The sequence below is a fragment of the Pongo abelii genome, chromosome X (assembly GCF_028885655.2).
Source record: "Pongo abelii isolate AG06213 chromosome X, NHGRI_mPonAbe1-v2.0_pri, whole genome shotgun sequence".
NCBI classification, from domain to species: Eukaryota; Metazoa; Chordata; class Mammalia; order Primates; family Hominidae; genus Pongo; species Pongo abelii.
In genome coordinates this window covers 123,868,148-123,875,489 of record NC_072008.2, presented here as the reverse complement: position 1 = coordinate 123,875,489, position 7,342 = coordinate 123,868,148, and the positions used below count along the sequence as shown (strand labels likewise).

Sequence of the window (7,342 nt, the reverse complement as noted above, 5' to 3'; positions counted from 1 at the left end):
TAATAAATACATCTTCAGTTACTTAATAAAACCCAGTAGCAAACATGCTATGCAGAAATTGTTCTCTTTTAACAAATGCCATCATATCTTCCCCATTTTGCCCCATTTGCTACTTCAAAAACCATAAAATATAGTTTTGCTGATTTAGCTCTCAAATAAAAAATATAAATTCTGAAAGAATACATGAGAAATAAATAATAATAGTTATGTAGGAAGGTCATCCTAGGTGGATAGGACAGAAAATTTTAACTAGATAACTAGTTAGTTAACTAGATAACTGATTTTTATTTCACTGATTTTTTTCACTATGAAACTGATTAACTGATTTTTTTCACTATGAAAATGCTTTAATGGTGGTGTCTGTACAGCATGGGATGTGGACAGGGAAAACAGCAAGTGCACACACAGCAGGACAGGCCACAGGAAAGACTGGGAGTGAATAAAGAGTTCACACCGCTTCCCTGCTTTCCCGGGTGACTGCAGGCTCTAGGCCATCTCCTCCTCGGCCCCCTCCTTGAACTCATCCTCCCCTCGGCCGTGGCGTCCTGGTACTGCTGGTATTTGAACACCAGGTCGTTCATGTTGCTCTCGGCCTCGGTGAACTCCATCTCGTCCATGTCCTCACCCGTGTACCAGTACAGGAACGCCTTGCGCCGGAACATGGCGGTGAACTGATCCGAGATGCGCTTGGACAGCTCCTGGATGGCCGTGCTGTTGCGGATGAAGGTGGCGGACACTTTTAGCCCCTGGGGCGGGATGTCACAGGCAGCATTGTTTTCTTAAAATATTGATAATAAACTCAACTCATAACTGGTCAATTCTGTACACAAATGAAAACTAGTGATAAGTATAACTATTGCTGTACTCAGACTTAAGATTTTAGCATCACTTAGTCATTTAAAATACTAAGACAGATCATATCATTGCCTTGCTCCAAAGCTTTCTATGGTTTCTTTTTATTTTTTTCTTTTCTTTTTTTGAGATGGAGTCTTTGCTTTTTTGCCCAGGCTGGAGTGCAGCAGTGCAGTCTTCACTCACTGCAGCCTCCACCTCCCGGGTTCAAGCGATTCTGCTGTCTCAGCCTCCCCAGTAGCTGGGATTACAGGTGAGCGCCACCGCGCCCAGCTAATTTTTGTGTTTTTAGTAGAGACGAGGTTTCACCATGTTGGCCAGGCTGGTCTTGAACTACTGGCCTGAAGTGATCTTCCTGCCTCGGCCTCTCAAAGTGCTGGGACTGCAGGTGTGAAACACTGCACCCGGCCTTTCTATGGTTTCTTATTGCAATTAGAATAATATCAAAATCTTCTGATATGGTGCACAGACCCTAAATGATTTTGTTTTGATCGACCTTTACGACATCATGTTCTACCACTCTGCCCATAATTTACCATTCTTCAGCTATAATGGCTGTTTTTTATTTTTTCAATGCATTGAATTCATTCCCACCTCAGGGCTTTTCATTTGCCATTCCTTCTCTGGAATGATTTTCCCTCGGATCTTTGCTTGGATGACTTCCTTTCAACATTCAGGGCTCAGTGTAAATTTTACTTCTTAAAAGCAGTTTTTCCTGACCACCTCTTCAGAATTAGTTTCTCCCGTCCCAGGTCACTCAGTATGTATGCTACTCACTTACGATAAACCATTTCCTTGTTTTATTTTGTATGACACATATCATTACCTGGAATTATCATGCTATAGTATTTCTTGATTATTATCTTACCCTCCTAGAATATAAGCTTTTCAAAGTCATAATTTTGTCTCTTCTGCACCATCTCGAATACATAGTTTGTACTCAATAAATATTTGCAGAATTAACTAACTAACTAAATGCCTGGCATACTGAATGTTGATCCAGAGATCTTCACCTGTAAGATAAAGAGGTTGGATCATCTTTAAGGTTCTTTCCAACTCAAAAATTTAACACTATTCATATAATTTTTTAAAAATTAACATTATTTTTTAAAATTAAAATCTATCTATCTATTAAATATCTATCTACCCATCTATCTATCCATCCATCAATCTGGAGACAGGGTCTCACTCATTTTCCCAGGCTGGAGTGAAAATGATCAAATGATCCTTCTACCTCAGCCTCCCAACTAGTTGGGGCTACAGGTGCACACCACCATGCCAGGTTATTTTTGTTTTTTATTTTTAGTGTAGACTAGGTCTGGCTCTGTTGCCCAGGCTGGATTTGAATGCCTGGGCTCAAGCAATCCTCCTGCCTCAGCCTCCTGAGTAGCTGAGATTGCAGGCATGTGTCACCACACCTGACATAACTCAGTTTTTATTTTTATTTTTGAGACAGGGTCTCACTCTATTGCCCAGGCTGGAATGTAGTGGTGTGATCTCGGCTCACCACAACCTCTGCCTCCTGGGTTCAAGTTCTTCCCTGCCTTAGCCTCCTGAGTGCCTGGGACTACAGGCGCCTGGCACCATGCCTGGCTAAATTTTGTAATTTTAGTAGAGACAGGGTTTCACTATGTCGGCCAAGCTGGTCTCAAACTCCTGGCCTCCAGTGATCCACCCACCTAAGCCTCCCAAAATGCTGGGATTAGAGGCATGAGCCACTGTTCCTGACCTCAGTTTTTAAATGTTAAGTTTGAACACGGAAAAAAGAGCTGTCAATAACAAGGAATGTGGGGATAAATTGATATTCTATATATAATTTTCATGTTGTAAAGAGAATCTTCCATAGTAATTTTCAAATACATAGAGTATAGGTAGAGATTAGGAAGAGGAATGATGATGAAACTTAAATTGAAAAAAGATAGATGTTCCATTGGCTATGTTTATACCCAATTATCTCAAGTAAAAGTAATATAATTTATTAATTTTTCCTGTTTCACTGAGAAGGCCAGAGCAAGGTGGAAGGTGAGGGGAAGCCCTCCCCTGAGTGACACCAATATACTAACATTTTCATAAAAATGTTGTAGCATAGGCTCTGGAGCTGCCCTGCCCAGGATTGAAGCCCATCTCTGTCTCTTAATACTTGTGAAACCTTAAGGAAGTTATGTAACTTCCTGTGCTTCAGATCTCATCTCTGTGAAGTGGGAACATTAACGGCATCTACCTCACTGGATTGTTTCAAGGACTACATGAGATAATGTTTTTAAAGGGCTGAGTACAGTATCTGCCATATCATAGCACTCAATAAATAATAAAGTCAACTCATTATTCCCATTATTAAGAATAATCAAGGAAATATCAGTAGATGTCAAACCCAAGAACGACAAGTACTGATTGGTGAGCAGGTTGGGGTGAGGAGTGAGATGGGAGGCCTGGAAGAGTTCAGGACCTTTCTGACACTCAAATGAGGCTACATTTCTAATTAGCATAGTGTTGACGTTGGGCAAGATGAGTGTGGGTACTTAAAGAGCAGCCTCTGGCTGGATATAATTTATAATGCAAGGAAACAGTTATAAAAAAAGCAATTTTACTAAAAGTGCCAATAAATTACAAATGCCATTGAAATGTAATTTCCTGTATCTTGAATGTATGAATATGGGATTTATACCAAAATTCTGTATTTAGGCAGGTAAGGTACACAGGGCCTGAATCAAAAAGAGTTGCATAGTTAAAATCATTCATGTTGAGTAGACACATCACATTCTGAAACTTTTTAATCCCTGAAATGAAGTGGTTGTTATGAAGTTTCAAGAATCATCTAATCAGGATGCAGTATAGCTTCATTAATGTATACTTCACTAGTTCAGAATCTGAGAATATTTAGACAGAAACTGAGATTTTGCCCTATCTGTGGAAAAATAAAGGCGTTGCCAAGAACATCAGTATTATAGACAAGATTGTATCAGGAGAGTATAAATAACTTAGAAGAATAAATACTGTTGATGTCCTCTTTTAGGTACAGTTGGTATGCCAATACAGTTAGTCCATCACACAATGTAATTCTTTAGTGACTTGAGTTAATAAATTAAGTCAACAATATTTATTTGTGCAGTCCCAATGTGACAGGCTTTATTTTAGACACTGGGATTCAGTAACGGAACAAGACAGACCTGGTCTTCATGGGGCTTACATTCTAGCAAGAAGATAAATAATGGTTTACATTAACAGGATGACATTATGATTTGAGGAGTACAGGGTGCTTTGGGAATATTACAGAAATACTCATTCTAGTCTAAGGTATCAGGAAAGGTCTTCTGGAGAAAAGCCCTAAGCTGAGACTTGAAGACTTGTAGAAGTTGTCTAGGCGAATAGGGCTGGGGAATAGTGTCCTTACAGGAAACAATATATGAGAAGACTTGGATACCTTACTTGGCTGATTATCTTTCTGATTAGTATAGCGGGTCTGTTAAGGGTTTCTATGAATTCTTAGCCTAATTTGCATTTCTCTATATACTTGAAAGTAATGTAATATTTTTTTTTCTTAAAAACATTCTGTGGTTCCAAATCTTCACAAATGTAGACAGAATATTGTTTTATTTTAAAAATGTGTGCAGTTCTGAGCCAGGCGTGGTGGCTCACGCCTGTAATCCCAACACTTTGGGAGGCTGAGGCGGGCAGATCACGAGGTCAGGAGATCGAGACCATCCTGGCTAATGCAGTGAAACCCCGTCTGTACTAAAAATACAAAAAATTAGCTGGGCGTGGTGGTGGGTGCCTGTAGTTGCAGCCACTCGGGAGGCTGAGGCAGGAGAATGGCGTGAACCCGAGAGGTGGAGCTTGCAGTGAGCCGAGATCGCGCCACTGCACTCCAGCCTGGGCGACAGAGCGAGACTCCATCTCAAAAAAAAAAAAAAAAGTGTTCAGTCCTAAACTTTATATACTCAGTAAGCAGCTCTTGCTGCCTATTTCTCTTCTGACTGGTCAGTAATATAACTGCTGGTGTTTCATGTGCAATGCAAACCCTTTATAATTTTCATTTTTTTCTATAGAATTCTTAATATTTGGTATAATATGATGCCACTGTAATTTATGAGTGGTATTTAGCAAAATCTCTAATGTATGGACAAGAAAATGGTATTTTCTTTACTTGGGAGGCGGGGGAGGAAGGCGGGGGAGGAAGGCTCACTTGAGTCCAGAAGTTCGAGGTTACAATGATTGACTGATTGATTGATTGACTGATTTTTGAGACAGAGTTTCACTGTGTTGCCCAGGCTGGAGTTCAGTGGCACGATCTCGGCTCATTGCAACCTCCACCTCCCAGGTTCAAGCAATTCTCCTGCCTCCGCCTCTTGAGTAGCTGGGATTTTAGGCACGCACCACCACACCCAGCTAATTTTTAATTGTTAGTAGAGAAGCGGTTTCACCACGTTGGCCAGACTGGTCTCAAACTTCTGACCTCAAGTGATCCACCCACCTCAGCCTCCCAAAGTGCTGGGATGAGCGTGCCCAGCCTACAGTGAGTTCTTATTATGCCACAGCACTCCAGCCTGGGTGACAGAGGGAGACCCTTTCTCTAAAAATAATAAAATAGCCCCCTGAACTCCAACATTGTCCATGTCATTTTCTGTGTTCATAGGGTGTTGTGTGAGGGGAGCAATGACCCTTCTTGTATTAGGTGGCATCCCAGATTTCTTGCTACTTACAACAGTGTAGTTACTTATAGTGAGAATGATATGCCCTTTGTTCAATTTGATTAAAAGCTAGTCTTTCCCATTATTCTCTATTTAATGGTCCTAACTTCAGAGCATGGGTGGAAAACTATGTGGTAGGGTGAGAACAGAAGATAGGAGGCTTCCTTTTTCTTAAATTTCTGGTTGCCCCTATTATGTATTCTACTAAATATGGTAGAATTTGAGTTTACAATGAGAACCATGAAATACGTTTTTATAGCAAGAGGAGGCGTCAGGAGGTCTTTTGGTGAGACCTTAGAAATTGTGGTTGCCTACTTGATGTCTCTAGCTTTTACCTGATATCTCCATTACAAATGCTAGGTGATTTTGTTAGAACTCTTTTGGTTGCAAATAACAAAAGCCTTCTTGGAGCTAACTGAAGCCTCAATACTGACTTGAAGTCATGACCACTATATCCTCAAGTTATTATTATTATTATTGTGACAGGGTCTTGCTGTGTTGCTCAAGGTGGTTTCCAATTCCTAGCCTCAAGTGATCCTCCTGCCTCAGCCTCCCTGCTAGCTGGGATTATAGGTGTGAGCTACCATGCCCAGCTTGTTTTCCCAAATTCTTAACAGCTAGGCTAAGACTTTCTCCATCTAGTTTAGATTCAATCTAGGCCAGAGATTAGTTCATTGATCCAGAATTGGGTACCTGATACCAAAATGGCCAGTCAGAGAGCTTCCAGTGGAATATAGAGTTAGGTTTCAGAGATTTCAGCCTCAGTCTGTCTGATCTGTTGAATAGAGGAGATAAAACCCAGGATAAAACCCAGGGATATGTGACCAACTGAGTCCTATCATGCAGCCTGGAAAGCACAAAATCCTCATCTGTGATAAAAGAGAATAATGAAGTAGATTTCCTGGTACTGTGCAGAAAAGAGACAGAGATAGTCCTGCCAGCACTCTAGTCCCTGATTCCAAACCATTCCTGAGCCTTGACTGTATTCCTGTCTTTGTATTCTTGTTCACAAAAAGGGAGTAAACCAGAGATACTGCAGTTTGTCAAGGCACATGACTAATTTTAACAGCTTAATTGAGGTATCACTGACATACAATAAACTGTGCATATTTAAAGTCTACAATTTGATAAATATTGACATGTTTTGTGAAAACATTACCATAAAAGCAGTAAGGAATATACTTATCATCCCTAAAAGTTCTCTTGTACCCAATTGTCCTTTCTGCCCTCCCTCCAATCTCATCCCTAGGAAAACACTGATCTGCATTCTATCACTACAGATTCATTTTCATTTTATAGACTTCTATATAAATGGAATAATACAGTGCATACTTTTTTGTGTGGCATCTTTCGCTTGGATATAGTTATTTTGAGATTCATCCATATTGTTATGCATATCATATTGTAGTATATTTGTTCCTTTTTATGGCTGGGTAGTATTCCAGTGTATGGATGTACTGGTTTATCACCTCACTTGTTGATGGACTTTTGGGTTGTTTCTATTTTTAGTTAATAACTAATACAACTGCTATGAATATTAATGTACAAGTCTTTGTATGGACATATGCTTTCATTTCTCTTGAGTAAATACCTAGGAGTGGAATGGCCAGATCATATGGTAGCTGTATGTTTAACTTTTTAAAAGACTGCCAAATTATTTTCCAAAATGAGTGTACCATTTTTCATTCACAGTAGCAGCATATCAGAGTTGTAGTTCCTTGCAAAAACTTATTATAATTATTCTTTTTAGTGCTAGGTATTCTAGTATATTGTAGTGTTATCTCATTGTGGCTTTGATTTGC

The 7,342-nt window shown here is 39.9% G+C and overlaps 1 pseudogene; it reads right to left on the bottom strand.

Annotated features, from left to right (window-relative positions):
* Positions 1-486: 486 nt before the first annotated feature.
* On the bottom strand, positions 487-6,924 carry LOC129052830 (tubulin beta chain-like; annotated as a pseudogene).
* Between the last annotated feature and the right edge of the window lie 418 nt (positions 6,925-7,342).